Genomic DNA, 21,155 nt, shown 5'->3' on the forward strand with positions numbered 1-21,155 from the left:
GGGTCGTGGGTAGAGAGCAGGGGCGAAGGCTGGGAGGGGACGCAGGCACAGTGTGAGGATGGCCCGTCTCCAAGGAAAACTGCGTGCTAATGGGCTGGGCCGGCTTCCTGCATGGGCCCGGCCGGGCTGCACGTTCTGACCGAGGGTGCGGCTGTGCCTCACTCTGGACGGGACGCTGCCTAGTGCAGGGACGCTTAGTTCCAGTGGCATTTCCCATCTTACACGATAGGCTTCATCCACGTTCTCCGTAACCCCCTCCCCGCCATGGGAAACGTCAGCCACCTGAAACAGCCCTATTCTGGTCGGTTGTAAAAAGCATCAGACGCTTTTGATTTGAAAAGCGTTAGGCCTAACAATCGCTGTTGCTCCCTGGGTGGGCACGCCTTGCTGACACGCCCCAGCCGACCGGGGAAGCCACTGGCCACGAGGGAGAGGGGCACAGGGGTGTCTTCCCTCCCCAGAGTCAGTGTCAGGGAGGAAGCCAGGTCTTCCAGGGGGCTGACAAGGCAGGGCCAGGCTCCTTCCCTCCATTGTGTTTCTCTGAAATGTTCAAATCACTGGTGTGACGGGAGCACTTGAAAGCCGAAAAAGGAAAGATGAAAGCAAAGGATTCTTCAGGGCACATGTATACAGACTCCTGCTTCCCCTCACTTGCTTTCTGTTTCACTTCTCAGATCATCACTACAGCGTTTGCAGCTTTCCAGCTCATCATGCTGAACTGAAGACAAGACAAGAGGGGAAAAGCAAGGTTGGGTTTTTCCGCAGCACCGTGGTGTCCCGGCTTGGGATACGTTTTATCTGTTGTGAGCCTAAACCTTTTTTACTTCTCAAACCAGGCTAAATTTTTGGATCCCCTTCAGGTTGCATTGGTAAACAAGAAGGAAATGTACACATTCTATTTATTCTTACAACCAAGAAATGAACTAATGGAGTAGCTAGTGTGGACCACAGTTGCAAAGGAAGGAACTCACAAGCGAGCTCTTCAAGCTGTGATTATGTGGGCAGGAACAATGGCCTGGGTAAAGAGAAGATGAATAGCCATCACTCCAGCCGAACAGCAAATATGAAACTCAAGTTGTGCTTTGTTATTTTTCAAATAGCAATGCTGTGTATTTGTGGGAATCATAGGAGAGCTTTTTTAAAAATTCTTATCTGCAAAGGTAGAATGAATGGGAACAAAAGCACTGACTGTGTATTTCTTCTTAGTCAGCTTCTTCTAGTTGAGCCCATTTTCTTGGCAAATCAACTCTTTTGTTAGGTTGAAAAGGGTATCGTTTCCTTTTCACAGTAAAATCAGGAATTTCATTTTGTGCAATACTACAGCATTTCCTGTCATTGAATTCTAATGGTTTGGGAGTGTGTTCTTTACCTAGCTTTCCAATACAAAGCAAGGAACAGAAAAAAAAAAGTCTCTTTCCATTTGCAATAGTTTCTTTTTTTTTTTCTTTTTTTAAATTATTATTATACTTTAAGTTTTAGGGTACATGTGCACACTGTGCAGGTTAGTTACATATGTATACATGTGCCATGTTGGTGTGCTGCACCCATTAACTCGTCATTTAGCATTAGGTATATCTCCTAAGGCTATCCCTCTCCCCTCCACCCACCCCACAACAGTCCCCAGAGTGTGATGTTCCCCTTCCTGTGTCCATGTGTTCTCATTGTTCAATTCCCATCTATGAGTGAGAACATGCGGTGTTTGGTTTTTTGTCCTTGTGATAGTTTACTGAGAATGATGATTTCCAATTTCATCCATGTCCCTACAAAGGACATGAACTCATCATTTTTTATGGCTGCATAGTATTCCATGGTGTATATGTGCCACATTTTCTTAATCCAGTCTATCATTGTTGGACATTTGGGTTGGTTCCAAGTCTTTGCTATTGTGAATAGTGCCGCAATAAACATACGTGTGCATGGGTCTTTATAGCAGCATGATTTATAGTCCTTTGGGTATGTACCCAGTAATGGGATGGCTGGGTCGAATGGTATTTCTAGTTCTAGATCCCTGAGGAATCGCCACACTGTTTCAAAATATACGTGGCTTGAGATTTTGTAAGTTTAGGAATTTCCAGCCACAGGAAAATCAAGAACTGTGAACTGCCGTAGCATCTGCTCTCACTCCCAGGGAGGGCAGCTCTGGGAGGAATGGCCCACGGAGCATGCGCAGCTGTGGCCTTCCAGCCTGCCCCTCTGGCCCTCAGGTGCCGCTGTCTGCTTCTCTTCTTGTCTTCTGTCTTTTCACCACCATACCGGCAGCTCTCGGCGTTTGTTAGCACCTTCCATCCATCCAAGTGGCTTCCAGAGAATTATCTAATGAATTCATACCAGTGTAAGTTATTCATAGGGTTTAACTGATTTATTCAGCAAATGTGCAAATGTTTCCAAGCACCCTACTTGTTGAGGTCTCTGAGAAATATAGAAATGATGCTGGCACTTGATAAAATACCAAAATAAATCACCACCCTGCAAGGCTTTGGGCTCAGTGTCAGAGATGGAAGGGACCTTGACACCACGCAGACCAAACCTCTGATTTCATAGATGAGAAAGTTAAGGCCTAGAACTAGCCAGTGACATGAGCAGATTTCCACTAAAACTCCGTAGAAATCTGCTGGTCTCTCTGCTGCTCTTTCTGGATTGCATCAATATCCAAATCTTTCTCACATGTTGTGGTAGATGAAATTGCTGTGAAAATATTCACTGCCCCTCTGACAGGCTTCTCCCACTGAGGGAATGACACACCCTCATCCCACTAACGTCAGCCTTGGCCCTGACTTGCTTTGAGAGTGGAGTGAGAGCAGAGGTGATCTATGCCGTAGCGCGACAGAAGCTATCTGCCTTTGTTTTTTTTTTTCTTCCAGGGCATCCACATTAATCTGGATAAAGGCTGCTTCTTCAGCCACAGCTAAGGTGCATGTAATAGGAATGAGAGCCACCTGTGTTTCAGAAAGCGTCTGGGATTTTAGAGCTGCTTGTAACTGCAGCCTAACACAGCCTCAGCCAACTGATACATCCAGTGTCATCAAAACAGAGCAGGTATTGTTCCATTCTGTACAGTTTAACCTTAATCGGGACCCTCATGTGCACTGGGATCCTGATTTGGGTTCATGGACGGCAGACGCCCATGTACTACTGTGTGCTCCAGTGCTCCGTGGACGTTCTGGTCTTTTCCCAGGCTGGGCATGGACAGAGAAGGGCACACCTGGAAAGCCAGGGACTCTGCTGTCCTGGAGTGGCCAGGTTTACCCACGCCTTGAGAGGCTTTCATTTGAAATTCAGGGCCCCAACTTAGCTGTCCAGGTGGGAGAGACTCTCCAGAAAAAAAGGATGAAGATGTGCTTTCTGTCTTTCTATTTTTGGTAACTTCAGATAGCCTCAACGTGAGCCACGTGTTCCTAAAGAAAAAATCAGAAAACATATCCATGACATAGGCCAGTAGGGAACGTATTTGTGAGAAAGCAGGAAAGCAGGCCCAGGGCACACAGATCTTATCTGGGGAGGTGGCTTTTCTACTGGACTTTGAAGAATGAATAAGAATTTGACATTCAGAGATGGCAGGAAACAGCCATTTGTGGTAAAGGCTCATTGTGATCGGAGACATTAGAACAGAAAGGCCTGGGATGTTTCAGAAAGTTGGTAGTGCAGTTTTTATTACTTCTTACAGGAACATGTTCCTCTTAACAGCAGAAAGAGGCTTAACCTAAAGAATTTAATTGCTAACTATACAATTATGTTTACTAGGTTAGGCCAAGTATTTTGTTGTCTGTTTTTGTTTTATGAAGGAGAGGAGGTTGCTCTGGATCACCACACACGTGTCTACCTAGTCTTTGATGGCTTACAGCATTTTACTGATATTTAGGCACTGATCATGTATAAGGATAACTCATCCACTTTTATCTGTGTTCTCTATCCTGGACACTGAGCTACTCAAGGGCAGGGTGAGTGTCTTGCTGAACTGATATCCTGAAGCTGAGCACAGTTCTTGACACAAATGGGAATGCAGCAAATGCTTATTGAGGAATAAATCAATAAATATGGCTAGCCTGCCTCAATCTTAAAATGTAGAAAATGTGCCCATTTTCTGAAGTGAAGGTATTATATGCCTCTCTTCAACATGTAGAAAAATCAAAATCATCATCATGATTCACCCAACGTGTGTAATGGCCGACCCTGAACAGCGAGTCAAATGTTTTCCTTTAGAAGCGGGTTCACAGCTGTGCTGGGCATCTTCCTGTTTTATTCGTGACCATGGGTGCCTTTGCAAATCCATTTGTGACTAAATTCACAAAAATTTAGTCACCAAAAAAATGAGAAGAAGCAATATGTAATTGCCCTTTGAAATTGATTTGCAAACCATTGTTTATTTCAGCTCAGTGTTTTAAAATGATATTCACAATAATGTGACTGTCTCTTCCTGCCCCAGCTCATTCTATGGTCCATGCATGTTTCTGAATCATTTGGCTGAGCTATAATCCTCAGAAACCAGGGACAGCTGTCCGTGGACGGACATGCTTTTCTGGAAGGATCTCTCCACTGGACAACTTACAGCTGGTGGGAATTACCTGAGCCATGGTGATATGGAAAAACCCACATCAGTCAGGATGCTATGACTAATAGAGTCTAATATAGTTTTTTAAAAGAGGTAATTAATTTGTTAGCACAAAATGGCCAGAATGATTTATAGAAATAAAATAGATACTGCATATAAATAAGTACCTATTGTTGATGTCATCATTGGAGGCAGTGTAGACATGCATAAACAGATGGAAAATGGGGCTGTTGATTAGATACTAGTTCTGCCCTCTATTGCCTTGGGAAAATTAACCACTCTAAGCTTCAGGTTTTTAATGTGCCTGATGGAGATAATGTTTTCTTCTTGTCTGCATCGTGGTGCATGGCACAAGCAGGTAAGTTAAATATTTGTTTCCTTTTCTTTTTCCATCATAAATAAGGATTATTATGTGCTGTAACAAATTATTCTTCATGATGATTACTTAATTATTTTTTATTGACTTGGTTTTTATTTGATTTTTGATGATATTTTAAATTATTACACAATCAGTTACCTTTGATCATGACTGTATTTGCTAAATACAAAATAGTTACCCTTCCTTCTGTGAGCAAAGCAATCGGCTCAGGGCTAATGTTCACTGGCACGGTGCTTACCCAGGATTTCCCTCCTTCCTTCCCAGCCCTTAAATCTCCTCCCTCCCACCATCCTCCTGATGAAATACATTCCCAAACCATAGCCTGTTTAGAGGTTGTGGCACATGGCCATCTTCAATATAGCAGTCCACTCTGAATTTAAATTTGTCACCATTTTCCTTAGAGGGAATGAGAAGGAAAATGAATTTAATTTAGTATAAAAAATAAACATTTCTGGGCACTGGAAACGTCTGTGGTGTTTTAAGAGCTGTTATCATTAATCAGTCAAGCATGTTTACCCAGACCCAGGATTGCTTATGAAACTGAACCGCACGCCCCGAAGCCCTTCAATGAGAGATGGCCACCAAAAGCTGAGGCAGGGAGTGCATGTTCCCGGTCATCGTCACAGGCCCCAGCTGCTCACGGGGGTGGCATCTTTCAGAGCATGCTCCTCATGGCTGAAAGGAGGTGACACAAAGCAGTCGTTGGAAGTATTGGAAAGCACCACGTGTGCTATTGTTACCTTGTGGCTCTCCAGTTCTGGCCAGGGTGTTTTCTTGTGGCTGTGCTTTTAATAGTCCATCCTGTTATAATTTTCAAAGGCAACATCATCTGCATGAATTCTTTTTATGCCAGTTGTAAAACAGCCATGATAATTATTATCATTAGGTGATTCTCACCACACAAAAGGGGGCATGGCATCTGCCTGGCGGGGAAGGTTATTTAGGAGCCAACAAAGCCAGGAGGTGGGCAGGCAGCACTCGCAGTCTGCGCCAGAACGAGCGGAGTCTGGGCCGGGGAGAGCTGGTGCGCGTGTCACTTGAATGTGCGCCTCCACTGCCCACAAAACACTTCCCTTAGAAACAAAGGCAAAAAGGAAGCCCAACATAGAAAACGTGAAACCAAAAAACAGCAGATTCATTCATTCAAGACACATGTGTTGAGCCCTAATTATATGCTTGACACAGGTCTAGGCTCTAGTGAGGAACCTGAAACGAGGCAACACTCCTCCCTGCCCAGAGGTAGCACAGGCGTTCCAGAGGGAGAGAGTGATAATGAGCACTTGCATATTTAATATAATGCCCGATGGGGCAGCATTCACTGAGAAAGCAGAGAGCAAGGGGAGGAGATAAAGGCTGACCGGAGGGCAGGGGGCCTATTTCACATGGAGGTCATGGGAAACGTCTGAGGGAGATGACATTTGGGAAGAGACCTAATGAAGTGAGTAAGTCGTAAGAATTCAGGGGAGAAGGGAAGTGTTCTAAGTGGAAAGGACCAGCAAGTGCAAAGGCCCTGAGGCATACACGAATGTGATCCGGGAAGTGCAAAGGCCCTGAGGCATACACGAATGTGATCCGGGAAGAGCAAAGTGGTCCTCCAGGCAATCACAGAAAGAGAGGGCAAGAACAATGGGGTGGAGGTCGATGAGCTATGCAGGAAGCAGGTCAGGGCGGATACCACGGGCTGCACAGTGAGGAGTTTGGATGGAATTGTGGGATTTTGATGGGCAGGAGAGAGGATGATATGATTTGTGTGTATAGAGATCGGCTATAGGGTTGCAAGAGTCTGAAACATGGAGAAGAATTTGCAGGCGTTTGCGTTAGCCTAGGCCTGCAATGGTGATGGCTCTGAAAGGAGTGGAGGCAAATGTGAGGAGCAGGTGCATTTGAGCTGTGCTTTGCAGGTAGAACTGGGGGCCTTGCTGATGGAGTGAATGTGAGAAGGGTGAGAAAAAAGATAAACTATTACAGCATAGTAGTGCTTACGAGCAAAGACTAACCCTAACCCTAGGGTTAGGAGATGATAAGAGCCTACGTCGTTCAAGTCTTGTCTTTGCTCCTTACTAGCTGTGTAAATTTGGGCAAGGTATTTAACCTGTCTGTGCCCATCTGTAAAATGGGGATGATCACAGTATCTCCTTCGACTGGGGATTGTGAGTGTGCATGGGACACACACACACGTGTTTAGAACACAATCTGGCCTCCAATAAGAATATATGTGTTAGTAATTACTATTATTGGTGAATTAAGCAATTAGGTGAATTTGATGCCATTTACTGAGATGGAGAAGACTGGAGGAGGAGTGAATTTTGGGGAAAATCTTAGGAATTCTGTTTCGGAAGTGTTCAGTTTAAGATGTTTATCAGACTTATACACAGAGGTGTTGAGCTGGACATAGGAATCTGAAGGTCCCAGGGAAAAAGGAACTAGAAATAGAGATGCGATCTTTAAAGCATGACTCCTGAAAGAGATCAGAAACATTGAGAGCTTGGGGAAAGGAGGAAGAGTCAGCAAAGGGAGTTAAAAGAAAGGGCCGACAGTGTTGGAGGAAATTAAGTGTTCATTTTCTAAGAGAAACAGTGCTTCAAGAAAGAGGCAAGGCCAACTCACAAAGTCCAGTAAAGTTTGGAGCCATGGACGCTGCAACTTGTACAAGAGGCTTCAGTGTTGTGTGAGGTCAGACGCCTTTGCGGAGTGGGCCTGGAGAGCAGGCAGGTGAGAAAGTGCAGATGGTGTATTAGAAAGGCAGCCGCCAGGGTGCCTCCGTCCAGATGCGTGCAAGCTTGAGCTTTACAAACCCTTCACTTTCATGTTGGCACTGCTGTAAGGCCCATGGTTTTCTTGTTCCCTTCCTATTCTTTCAGGAAGGAATCAGAGTCAGCAATGATGGTTCTGTTGCTTAAAACTAGTGACACTGACTGGCACACTCACCGGAATGGTGCACAACTTGGCACAAACGGATTTATGGATGTGAGTTGGAAATTGAGAGATTCTGTGTCCTAAAACCAATCTATAGATGATGATCTCCAGGTAATAGAAAGTTTTCCTGCCCTCTAAAATGATCCTGTGTGTTCAATACGAATGTGCAAATAAATAAGACATCTGTACTAGCAATGAAAAGCAATCAGACAAATCGTGTAATTTTGGAAATCCTCACAAATGCTTCTTGTTTTTGTTTTGTTTTTGAGACAGAGTTTTGCTCTTGTTGCCCAGGCTGGAGTACAATGGCATGATCTTGGCTCACTGCAACCTCCACCTTCCGGGTTCAAGCGATTGTCCTGCCTCAGCCTCCTGAGTAGCTGGGATTACAGGCACCCACCACTACGCCCGGCTAACTTTTTGTATTTTTAATAGAGAGGGGGTTTCACCATGTTGGCCAGGATGGTCTCGAACTCCTGACCTCAGGTGATCCACCCACCTCGGCCTCCCAAAGTGCTGGGATTACAGGCGTGAGTCACCGCGCCTGGCCCACTAATGCTTCTTAACCTGTCCCTTCCTTTATGGACTTAATTGCGTCTTCCCAACATTCACATGTTGAAGTATGTGACTGTATGTGGAGATGGGACCTATAAGGAGATAACCAAGGTTAAATGAGATTGGAAGGGTAGGGCCTTGATCCAACAGGACTGATGTCCTTATAAGAAGAGAGAGAGGCATGAGGGCCATGGGAGGACACAGCAAGGGGTGCAATCTGCAAGACAAGGAGAGGTCTCAGAAGAAACCAGGCATGCCGATCTTGATCTCGATCACTGACTTGCAGCCTCTGAAACTCAAAAACGTGTTGTTTAAGCCAACCTGTCTCTGGTACTTTGTCACAGCAGCTGGAGCTGACTAATACACTTAACCTCACATACCTATTTGAATGATGTTCTTTAATCTCTTTAATCATGGTATCTCTTTAATCTCTTCCCTCTCCAGCAACCCCACTGTCGGTGCCCTCATTCAGGCACTCACTACCTTCTTCCTGCACCATTAGAAAAGTCTTCATATTGGTTTCATGTCTGCCCTAATCAACCCATTCCCTACACTCTTTCCAAGTCATCTGTCTTAGGACCAGAGCCAGGAATAGGATTAATTGGAGTCAGAGCTTCCCTTTAAGGCACTTCACCTGTTGGAGAACTGGAGAAAATATGAAGAGGATGCTCACTACAGGTGCAGGTTCCTAAGCACCACAGGAGTGTTGAAAGACAGAAACAAGCTGTAAACCCAGAGACACGCTGGGAAGAGGGAGCCCCAGCAGCCACTGCAGTGAGCTGGCCACTTGGCCACGCACAGGAAGTGGAATTTATTCATTCATTGATTTGCTCAATCATGTTGAATGAGCACAAATATATCTCTGACTTTGTTGAGCTTCTATCCTGGTGAGTGGAGGCACTTAAACATAGGCATAAGTCAATGAGATTATTTAGGATGGAAAGGGGTGCTATGAAGATTTTGAAAGGGGCAGTGGGATGGTGGGAAGGGGTGCTTCTGGTAGCATGGTCAGATAAGTGGACAGAGGAAGCGACGGGACTCCTGGGATATGAAAGATGAGAGGTAGCTGGCCATGCAGGGGAATAACATCCCATGTAGAGGAAACTGCTCTTGCAAAGTAGATAAGATGGGTGGAGCCTACAGGCAGGGTCAGAGGGATTTCAGGTGTTGTGGACTGAGAAGCGCTAGATATAGCATCTTGTTGGCCATGGGAGGTGTGTTTCATCCTAATTAGACTGGTGGCCTCTGGGGGGTTGTGAACTGGGAGATGATAAGATTTTATCTCTATTTTAAGGTGGTCCTAGCTGCTGAGGGTGGAGGTGTTGCTGCTACACTGGGGTGTCAGCAATAGGAATCGGCAGGGGATGGAAGGCTCAGAGTTTCTTTTGGCAGTTAAGCTGCTGGGATTTGCTATTAGGTGGAATATGTTTGTGAGTGAAAGAGGGGCATTAAGTGTCCAGGAGGACGGTGGTGACATGCACTGAGAGAAGCAGGTTTGGGTGTGCCGATTTAGAGCTACAATTTAGCTTGGGTAAGTTTCCGATACAGTCATGCGTTACTTAACGATGGGGACACACTCCGAGAAATTCATCATTTACAGGTTTTGTCATTTTGTGAACATCAAAGAGTGAACTTGCACAAACCTGATACAGCACTAGCTTGTCCAACCTGCTGACTGCAGGCCACTTGTGGCCCAGGATGGCTTTGAATGCAGCCCAACACAAACTTGTAAACTTTCTTAACACATATTTTTTTTCAATTTTTTTTTTTAGCTCACCAGCTATCATTAGTGTTAGTGTATTTTATGTGTGACCCAAGACAATCCTTCTTCCAGTGTGGCCCAGGGAAGCCAAAAGATTGGACACTTCTAGTATAGCCTATTGCTCCTAGGCTACAAACCTGCACAGCATGTGCAGTTGTGACACAATGGTGTTTGTGTATCTTAACATGGAAAGGTAGAGTAAAAATATGGTATCTTATTATCTTATGGGCCCACCATCATAGGTGCAGTCTCTCATTGACCAAAATTTTGTTATGTGTCACATGATGTTAGTACTAGATGTTACAGAAAGGGAGATTGGCCAATGCGTTCACAGATACCACTTAGGAAGTAAGAAAAGGGCCCAGATGGAGTGCTGCATTTGGCCAGAGGAACGTAGTTGGTGCTTTTGATAAGAGCCATTTTAGCTGAGCCATGAAGATGAAAACTGCTTTCACCAGAGCATGTTCGAGAGAGAATGTGAGGCCAGAATGTGGAAAGTTTTGTGGAGAAGAGTAGAGAAGTGAGGGTAGGGAATCTCCAAGGGATGTGGGGTAAAAGAAGGAGTTATTTATGCTGAACTAGAGCAAGGCTTGCTTGTCTGCTGCCGGGAATGAAGCCTTCCAACTGGTGGTGCAGGAGACGGGGCCCGTCAGAAGGAGCTGGGTTCTCCTGCGGCTGGTGAGGTGAGGCACGGAGCACAAGTGATGGTGCTGAAAAAGCTAAAGTTGGGGAATGGAGGTTTTCTCCATTAGAAGAAATTTTTCTCCTAATGATACCAGGAGGATTTTTCCTCCTAATATCACTATATGATACTTTTATCTTTTATGCTGTGAATATTAAATGCCATTTGACTTTAATGGTACTATATAAACACGATGTATAATGCAAGTACTAACATTATAATTGTAATTTTAAAGAATAATTTAATGAATGTAATGACTATTCAAATATCGCGCTAATAATTTACCACGAAGTAACAACTTTTCACTATGTTTATAGCAGATTAAGAAAAATGTCCCTTTTGGGGAGAATAGCGATAGACCAATTTTCGGATTCGAAAATCAGCGTCAATTTCCACTGTAGACTTTGGAAATGACCCTTTGCTTATGAGCTCCAAGCACCCACTAGAGGGCGCATGCGAAGGCCTCTCCAGGCACGCAAAGGAGCCACCCGGAGCCCTTTCCTCAGGGGGCGGACCTTAAACCAAATGTAAACAATTTTGCTTCATAACAGTGATGACTTACTTGTTGCTATTTCCTAGGCAGCGAATTTAAGGGTAATGATCAAAAAGCTAAAGTTAGACGATTGAAGTTTTCTCCTTACTTGAACATTTCTTTTGTAAAAGCACATCTGTTAAACAAAAAAGATGAATATTGTTAAGCATTTGCAGAGGTATATAAGTTCCTGAAGTCTTCTGAGATGAAAAAATGAAATCAAAATGCAAAACGCAATAATGATATATTCTGAAAGAAACTCCTCTTTGGTATTCTGTTATCAAATAGCCTTAGTGGGAAATGAATATATAGAGTCCAACTACCATTTCTTTATGGAAATAAAGCCCACGAGGTCTTTCCTTTCTTACCCAGTCTATTCCCTGATTTTAAACATTCAATAAGTTCCAAGCCAAGAAATGCATTTTTCTTCCTTTTGATGATTTTCTGTGGTTCCTTAGGATGGTTTGTAGAATATATTACAGCTCCGTTGACCCCTGCAGGCAGTTTCCAGATCTTCGTGGTTTCCTCTACAGCTGTGGGTATTTCTCTTGTGAAACCACAGGTCAGTTCAGAACCACAGAACTTATCCTGACAATTAGAATTTTAGCCACTGTCCTGTGGGATTTTCAGAGCCACAAGGACTCCATGCTTTCAGTCCAGATCCTTAAATTAGTACCATCTGATGCCTGAAACATTCATGCGTTATCCAAGGATCCGAGGTCAACCTTTCTCAACTTTTTATTGAAAGTTAGCATATGTGCCCATCTCCTACATGTCCCCACAAATACCCTCCGTAGAATGCAAGATCATGAGAATGAGGATTTGGCCTTCCCTATGTGTTCTCGTGCCTGCCCCATTGCCTAGTACCTGGTCTTTGTAGCATGGCTGAGTCCTTCCTTAGGGTCTCATTTAGAGCAGTGGGTTTCAAACGTTAGATTGCATTCAACTCTGCTAGAGGGCTCGAAAAAACACGGATTTCTGGGCCCTATTCCCAGAGTTTCTGATTCATAAAGTCTGGGGAGTGGAAGAAAATCTGTATTCTAACAAGTTTCCAGGTGATGTTCTTGACGTGACAGCTAAGTTTTGAGTCCCACAGGGTTTAGAGCATTATGAGTTCCATCAGAAAGAAGAAAGGACATGCCTGATGCTGCAGAGTTCAGTTTCGACTGAGGGAGGGAACATGGCTAGTCTTCACATGGAAAGATAACCCTCATCAAGGGCATCACTGATCTTTGAGCCACGTTAAACGTGTAATGCCTGTCAACTGAATAGGACCTATGGGCATGGAGAGAGGATGGTATGGAAATAGTCAAGTTGTTTGTTTGGAACTGGGTATGCAGTCACTTCTCACTGATTTCCCTGTGCTATTGTATTAACACTATGACAGTGTTTAAAGTATGAATTATTAACTACTTAGGCTTTTTAGCAAAGGAAGTATTTGTCTCAGTGATATCTACAATGGAAGTATTCATTTCTCCATTCACTTTTCGGAGGCATGGGTTTGGTCCTGGCTTTGCAATTACAGGCAGGAACCAGTAGGAGAACTGATCATCTGCTCCCATGTTGTATGTCTGCTGGAGGCAATATTTTGCCTTTCCATCTCCAAGTGAAGTCCGCCTGGCCCTCCCTGTCTCAGCCTGGACTTTTGGAAGCTGAGCTTCGACTGAATCAGTTTTTGCAAGGTCTAGGCTTTTTCTTTTTTCTTTCTTTTTTTTTTTTTTTTTTTTTTGAGATGGAGTCTCACTCTGTCGCCCAGGCTGGAGTGCATTGGCATGATCTTGGCTCACTGCAAGCTCCGCCTCCTGGGTTCATGCCATTCTCCTGCCTCAGCCTCCCAAGTAGCTGGGACTACAGGCGCCCGCCACCACACCCGGCTAATTTTTTTGTATTTTCAGTAGAGATGGGGTTTCACCATGTTAGCCAGGATGGTCTCGATCTCCTGACCTCGTGATCCACCCGCCTCGGCCTCCCAAAGTGCTGGAATTACAGGCGTGAGCCACTGTGCCTGGCCTAGGCTTTTTCCACCTGTTTGGATATCTGTTTCTTTAAAGAATCCAACATATGCAGCTTCTAAGTTTATGCTTTTCAAACAGGTGTGTGTGCGTCTCCTGCCATGTGCCAGGGGACATGAAAGAGCACAAAGTCAGCATGGCACCTCCTGGAGCAGGGATTCCAGGATTAGCCAAGTTGGAGGTTTTGGATGGAACTGGCATGCTGCCTGTGCCCTGCACTATGCCACCTCTGTTGCAGCGTAGTGGACAGTCCCCATGCATGCCTTCCTGAGGGCTCATGGACTCTCTCAGCTTACCAACGGTCTTTCTCTAGAGCAGAAGTACCTTCTCAGCCAGCAGTTAGCCATTGTGGAGGTGCCAGGGGAGTTAATGCCCCTAGGAGCAACTCTTGGTCCTTGGAGGCAGGAGTCAGCACCCACTGAATGTCAGCATACATTTCCCACCTTCCAGCCCTTCCAAGGGATGATCCTCAGAAGTGTGTTCTGCTGGGTTCCTCCAAAGCTCTCAGTGAGACCCAGCTCCAGTTGCCCATAGTGGCAACCCAGCTCAACCATGCCCTCCTAACACCTTTTCTTTCTTCCCTGACCTTTCTACCTGCACTCAAGTCTTTTCTCTGTTTGCAAAACCAGGATACACAATATTTAGTATCTCCCAAACGTAAAATAAGTAGAGTGCAAAATTCAAAGAAAATTCAAGATGCATAGTAGTGTTTAGAGAACAACATGGGGCTGTCATGATATATTAGACACTTGCTTTCCCTTCCATGAAAAAAAAAATTGGAAAACAATTGCTCTGTGTTCTAAAGAAGATTCATTATCTGCTGTCTCTTTACTTACTGCATACATACACCTCAGACTTCTGCAATTTGGCTTCAGACCCCACTTTCCACTGAAACTCCTAATCAGTAGCCTCTAAATCTTGTTCTCCATGAGGATGGATTTTTTTCCATTTGTTTGTGTCATCTCTGATTTCTTTGAAGAGTGCTTTGCATTCTCATTGCAGGGATCTTTCACCTCCCTGGCTGGCTGTGTTCCTAAGTATTTTATTCTTTTTGTGGCAGTTGTGAATGGTATTGCCTTCCTGATTTGGCTCTGAGCTTGGCTGTTGTTGGTGTACAGAAATGCTACTGATTTTTGTCCATTGATTTTGTATACTGAAACTTTGCTGAAGTTGTTTATTAGCTGAAGGAGCTTTTGGGCTGAGACGGTGGGGTTTTCTAGATGTAGAATCATGTTGTCTGCAAACAGAGGTAATTTGACTTCCTTTCTTCCTATTAGGATGCCCTTTATTTCTTTCTCTTTTCTGATTGCGCTGGCCAGGACTTTCAGTACTATGTTGAATAGGAGTGGTGAGAGAGGTCATCCTTGCCTTGTGCCAGTTTTCAAGGGGAATGCTTCCAGCTTTTGCCCATTCAGTATGATACTGGCTGTGGGTTTGTCATAGATGGCTCTTATTATATTGAGGGCAACCTAGGCAACACCATTCAGGACATAGGAACTGGCAAAGATTTCATTACGGAGATGCCAAAAGCAATCACAACGAAAGCAAAAATTGACAAATGGGATCTAATTAAACTAAAGAGCTTCTGCACAGCAAAAGAAACTATCAACAGAGTAAACAGAAAACATAAAGAATGGGAGAAAATTTTTGCAAACTATGTATTTGACAAAGATCTAATATCTAGCGTGTATAAGGAACTTAAAAAATTTGCAAGAAAAAAAAAAACAACCCCATTAAAAAGTGGGCAAAGGACATCAACAGACACTTTTTGAAAGAAGACATAAATGTGGCCAACCAGCATATGAAAAAAATCTAAGTATCACTAATCATTAGAGAAATGCAAATCAAAACCACGGTGAAATACCATCTCGCACCAGTCAGAATGACTATTATAAAAAAGTAAAAAACTAACAGAGGCTGGTAAGGTTGCAAAGAAAAGGAAACACTTATACATTGTTGGTGGGAGTGTAAATTAGTTCAGCCATTGTGGAAAGCAGTGTGGGGATTCTTGAAAGAGCTAAAAATGGAACTTTTTAACCCAACAGTCTCATTACTGGATATATACCCAAAGGAATATAAATCGTTGTGTCATAAAGACATGTGCATGTGTGTTCATTGCATCACTATTCACAATAGCAAAGACATGGAATCAACCTAAATGCCCGTGAATGGCAGACCAGTCTACCACATTTAAAAAATGTGGTAGATATACACCATGGAATACTATGCAGCCATTAAAAAGAATGAAATTGTATGCTTTGCAGGCTCATGGATGGAGCTGGAGGTCATTATTCTTCACAAACTAATTCAGGAACAGAAAACCGAATACTACATGTTCTCACTGATAAGTGAGAGCTGAATAAAGAGAACCAATGGACACAAAGAGGAGAACAGCACACACTGGGGCCTACTTGAGGGTGGAGGGTGAGAGGAGGGAGAGGAGCAGAAAAAATAACTGTTGGGTATTAGGCTTAGTACTGGCATGATGAAATAATCTGTACAACAAACCCTCGTGACATGGGTTTACCTATATAACAAACCTGTACATGTATTCCTGAACCTAAAATAAAAGTTAAAAAAGAAAATTAGCCAGGGATGGTGGCACGTGTCTGTAGTACCAGCTACTTGTCAGGCTGAGTTGGGAGGATCACTTAAACCTGGAGGCTGAGACTGCAGTGAGTCTCATGATCTATGATCATGCCACTGCACTCCAGCCTGGGTGACAGAGTGAAACCTTGTCTTTAAAAAACAAAAATTGTTCTAAAGTAGTCAGAGAGATCCCCATATTTTCTATCTATAATTTACCTGTCATAGGCAAGGCGGCCTTCTCCTTCCTTTTTTGTTTTGAGACAGGGTCTGGCTCTGTTGCTCAGGCTGGAGTGCAGTGGTTCCCTCTAGGCTCACTGCAGCCTCGACCTCCTGGGCTCAAGCAGTCTCTCCACTTCGGCCGTCCAAGTAGCTGAGACCACCAGTGTGTGTCACTGTGTCTGGCTATTTAAAAAAAAATGTTTTGTAGAAATGAGGTCTCATTATGTTGCCCAGGCTGGTCTCAAAACTCCTGGGCTCAAGCAATCCTCCTGCTTCAGCCTCCCAAAGTGCTGGGATTACAGGCATGAGCCACCGTGCCTGGGCTCATTTTTCAGAAGCAAGGTCACATATTATTTTACTTGTGCTTTTCTTCCTCTGTGATCTGGTGGCCCCCTCTCCTCTCTTCTGCCCTCCTCCTTCCTTCTCTCCCCTTCCCTCATCCCCTTTCCTCATCCCTCCTTGCAGCTCTGAGTGCTCAAATGCTGTTTGGACTCTTCCTTCCTATAAACATCATGCTTTTCTCTTTAGCTCATGGCCGAGTTTCTTAGCAAAGTGCTTTATGGAAGTGTAGGGAATAGAGACGTCACATAAAAATGGAATGAGTTGTGAAAACAGGCAGTTCCCATCTCCCCCAAGATAGGCAAATCTTTTAATGACCTCCCTGGGAGGAGGGAGCCAAGGGCATATTCAGATTTTATAGCACCGTGGTTCAGGATATTGAATGAATACAGTTATTTCATGATTAGAAATAAAATGCACTTCAGAAAATCTTTAAAATGCCCAACTGTGCAGAGATAAATTTTACTATATTCATGACTATTCATTTTAATAGTTCTTTTTCCAGTTACTTACCGTAGGTCTTATGTAATACTTTTGGCAGAATAAAACAAAGTACCATTTCTGCTTTCAAAACAGATCAGTTAATACATTCAAAGCTATTGTCTTTTTCCTCGTCAAAGATGGCATTGTTAGAGCCAGCATATATAAACTTTCTTCCCTGCTGAGTAGACCACGTGGAAAAACGCTTATTTTTTCTTATAAGAATAAAATTGCAATCTTTCAACAGAACATGTTGATTATGCCATCTGGCACATAATTTCTTTGCTTAAATTAAGTTGAGAAATCAATTCAGTGTTGAAAGATATTATCCGTTTAGCATTTTTTTTTTTACCTCCAGGCAATTTGAGAGAGGGAAAAAAATAAGTTGTTTTCTTTTCTAAGTATGTGAATTATATAGGTCTTGAATATTTTCTTCTACATAGGGGAAAATTATAATTTATAAGTAGATAGCTACGATCCACTGGGATTTCTTGTTCTGAAGTTATGCCAAAGCTGTACTGCATTACCGGAACCTGCCCTGGAAGACCAGGTGACAGTTGAAGATTAGCATCGGTTGATAGACGGTGTGATCAAATGATGGCAAAGGCCTGTCCTAAGAGTTGTCTACATTTTGCTCAGACTTTTCTTTGTGAAGTAGTTTGTGGGTTCAGGTTGTTGCCGACAGTAAAGGCACAAATAAATGAGCTTAATACACAAATCCGGCTGCCCCCTAAGGCTACCTAGCAACGTTAAGGAACTAACAGGTGGTGGGAACTCATAAGAACGGAGTGGAAATGACCACTTCTTAACTGGACAGCAGAGGACTGCTCCAGCAGGATCCCCTTGTCAGTTTCTTCCTTGCGTCTCTCCTACCACACGTCTGTGGAGGTGCAAATCAACACCCAGTCACCAAAGACCTTCCAGGTGAATAGCTAAAGCCATGAACAGCCCTTGACCATTCTATAGCCGCCGAATCGGAGTTGAGCTGATCGTGAGAGATGCTATTGGGAAGCTCAAACAGATGCAACAAATGCCAGAGAAAAGTGAGCCTTGAACTGGAAGTTGTACATATGGCAGAAAAATGGGGAAAAGACGCAAATTAGTTGGAATTTTTGCCTTCGTCTCTTTGAGTTATTTTAAAAAGTCATCTTTAAAATAACGATTGAATGTTAAGTTTTGTTATTTATATAGTGATTTATTAAGATTAAAAAAATAAAGAATAGGAAATTCACATTTATGGAGAGGTATCATACAGAAATCAACCACCTGGGGTCTCACAAAAACACACCTACCCTGAGTCTTTGATGGCCACCTGCCTGTTGATGTCATTATCCACCTGTCAACTGCCTGGGGCATTGGGGAGAAAAGAAAACTTAAGTGTTTTCATACCCAAGGAAGTTTATGAAGTAAGTGCAAGCATCACAAATGGAGTTTTAAGAAAGCCTAGATCTGAATTCTAGCGCAGCAATAGGTTCACAATATATTTGGAAAAAGGATAATGTAATTTTTGCTGCAAGGACTTTGCATAACAGTAATAATAATACTTTTCATCACACTTAGGTTTCAAAGCCTATTCATGTGAATTATGTGCTGTGCTTCTCGTTAACCTCCTGCAAATCTAATATAATGGAGACACAGAACATAATAGTAGATGCCGAGTTGGAGTGAGATCCAAGGTTTTGGAGCTGAGGAAGTTGAAGCCATTGAAAAATGGCTTGTAATACTTGGCATGTATGCTTGAGACATGCTTGTTCACCATGGTGCCAATTTAAAAGTCATAGCTAATTGCATGCATTTATAAAAATGAGGGCAGTGTATCCTGGAATCTTGCAGTGACAGCTTTCTCTCAGGGTCATCCCTATTTCACACCATCTGAGACACAGGCTTAAAGAGCAGATGGGCAGAAGCCAGTCTCCTGATCGATGGTGGAGTGTCCCATTCTGAGGCCGGGCTCCCACGCTGCAGCTCTGCCTGGCTGGCTCCCGGTAACACTCAGAAACATGTCTCTGCACTTTGTGGGCATCTGATTCCGTACTCCTGCATCTTAACAAACGAGAGAGAGAGAGAGAGAGATCAGGCAAGAAAGTAGAAAAGAGCAAAGGCACATTGGCAAGAATGATTTCAAAGTCTCACCACTCCTGCTGGAAAACCCCAGTTCCTGAAATATTTTGGAAGGATCTGTATATAAGTGCCCTTGGGAAATAATTTCTCTGATTGGCACCTTAGCTTTTCGACTCTTTTAGCAGTGAATCAACAAGTCCATTTGTGGAAAGAAGAAAGCTAATATAATGCGGCATTTAAAGCACAGCCCGGGAGACTCCACCTACTTACTTTAGAGAAGCCAGCCTCACCTTCCCTGACCTGGCCGACCATTTATCTCAAGAGTCCAGAATCACCGGAGCTCCCAGGGGGCTGCTCCAATTTGTCCCTTTGTTCAACAGAAACATGGAGAATTCCTAAGGGCGAGAACTTGATTTTTAAATAGGGAATTAGAAGACTGTTAAGTCCAAACTCAATCTGTTCCATCTCTTCACCATGGCTTATGGTCCCACCAATGCCACTGGGCTCTCCAGACCACCTTTGTTGACTATTGCCAAACACTATGAGATACAAAAAGGAAACAATGTTAGTAGAAAATGGATTGCCCACATTTTCAAGGCTGGGGAAAGGCATGAGCTGAAGAATTTCTAATACAATTCTGACTCTCACACAATTTGAACTTCCTACCTTTGCAATATGAAATGTACATTTTATATACAATTTCCATGCCAATTTACAGGTGTTAAATTGGGAACAGCAGTAGAGTACAGACAAAGGAGCATAATCTAATCTAACAGCTACAGAGTTCAAACAAAGTTTGTTTCCTTTTTTTAATATCATCTGGATGTCTGCAACATTTCATGCAAATCAATCTTAATTTACTATGTGTTTTGGCTCTTTCATAAAATAGTCTGACCATGCTATTTCTACAATTTTAGCTGTAAAATTTTCCATAAATAGGGCACTTATTACATTTTTAATATGTGGATTGATTCAGTTAGTATAAGAGTCTAGAAGAAGAAAGAGTCCGGGTAGAGAAATCTAGCCTTTTACCAATTCCCCAAAGCATTTCTGACACCAGCGTGTCATTTAGACTCAGGAGACCAGGTTGGAAAGACTGTGTCCTTGGACTTTCTCTAGTATTTTTTACTACCACAAGCCTAGGTTAACTTTGGCCTAACTCTGCAGATCTACACATTGTCAACCTAAGTGAGAACTTTGCAAGAACTCTCGGGTAAATTTGGGCTGCAGTGAACGATTTTGTCATTGACCTTGGTAACCCACTCACTGGGCTCAGCTCGACTCTGAAATTCTGTCTTTTGATGGCATTTCAATTGACGGAATTTCATGTTGGAGAATCTGTGAAGTGGGGCCATCCCCATGTCAATGACTAGAAGGAAGTGCAGCATTCGGCTGGGGAGGCTACCCTCGGATGGTGATTGATTTGGTTGGTCAAGTGAGTCAGGAAAGCACAGGGAAGCCCAGTACTTGCTATTTCTTCGTGAAAGTTTGGGAACTTAGAGAGCTCTTCCATTGCAGTTGGAGGAATCAGAGGTGGCAGCACAGAGATTCCTTGGAAGGCCTCCTCCGAGACGTTTTATAAGCATGTGTGTGTATACACGCTGGTTTTTACGGGAGAATCATGTCCTCCAGACCACCCATCCATCTCATGCAGGCACAGCGTGTCGCTGTGCCCATCTCCTGACGGCGAGTCTGACATTATTGGGGCTTTTGCTATTGTATTGACTTGTGGCTGAGAGAGATCAGCGTTGCGTTACTTGGATTTAGTATGCTCAAACTCATTTCTTTTCCACATTCCAAGACGATTTCTTCCCTGAAAAAAAAAGGGGCATAGGAAAGCGAGTTCCAAAGTTTCTATTCAAATGTAATCCCTCATATCCTCTCTGGGCGCCCCCCTAAAGGTCAGTTGTTTTTAAAAGGAAAATATCGGTTAAGACATACCATGTCACTAAAGGGACCTTTAAAAAGTCATTTGGCCTCCTGGCAGGACCACACTCTGAGCAGAGATCACAATCTATCCCTTTCTTTAAATCTCCAAAGTGTTTTTGAAACGGTTAATAATAATAAACGAGATAAGGGA

The 21,155-nt window shown here is 43.5% G+C and overlaps 1 long non-coding RNA gene across 1 annotated transcript in view; it reads left to right on the forward strand.

Annotated features, from left to right (window-relative positions):
* LOC129144204 (uncharacterized) overlaps positions 1 to 21,155 on the forward strand; it is a 55,975-nt gene that overhangs the window by 18,299 nt on the left and 16,521 nt on the right. The window contains exon 2 of the long non-coding RNA XR_010157869.1: positions 2,862 to 3,036. This is a non-coding gene — a long non-coding RNA (uncharacterized LOC129144204). The remainder of the gene's footprint in view (positions 1 to 2,861; positions 3,037 to 21,155) is intronic.

The sequence above is a fragment of the Pan troglodytes genome, chromosome 5, assembly GCF_028858775.2.
Source record: "Pan troglodytes isolate AG18354 chromosome 5, NHGRI_mPanTro3-v2.0_pri, whole genome shotgun sequence".
NCBI classification, from domain to species: Eukaryota; Metazoa; Chordata; class Mammalia; order Primates; family Hominidae; genus Pan; species Pan troglodytes.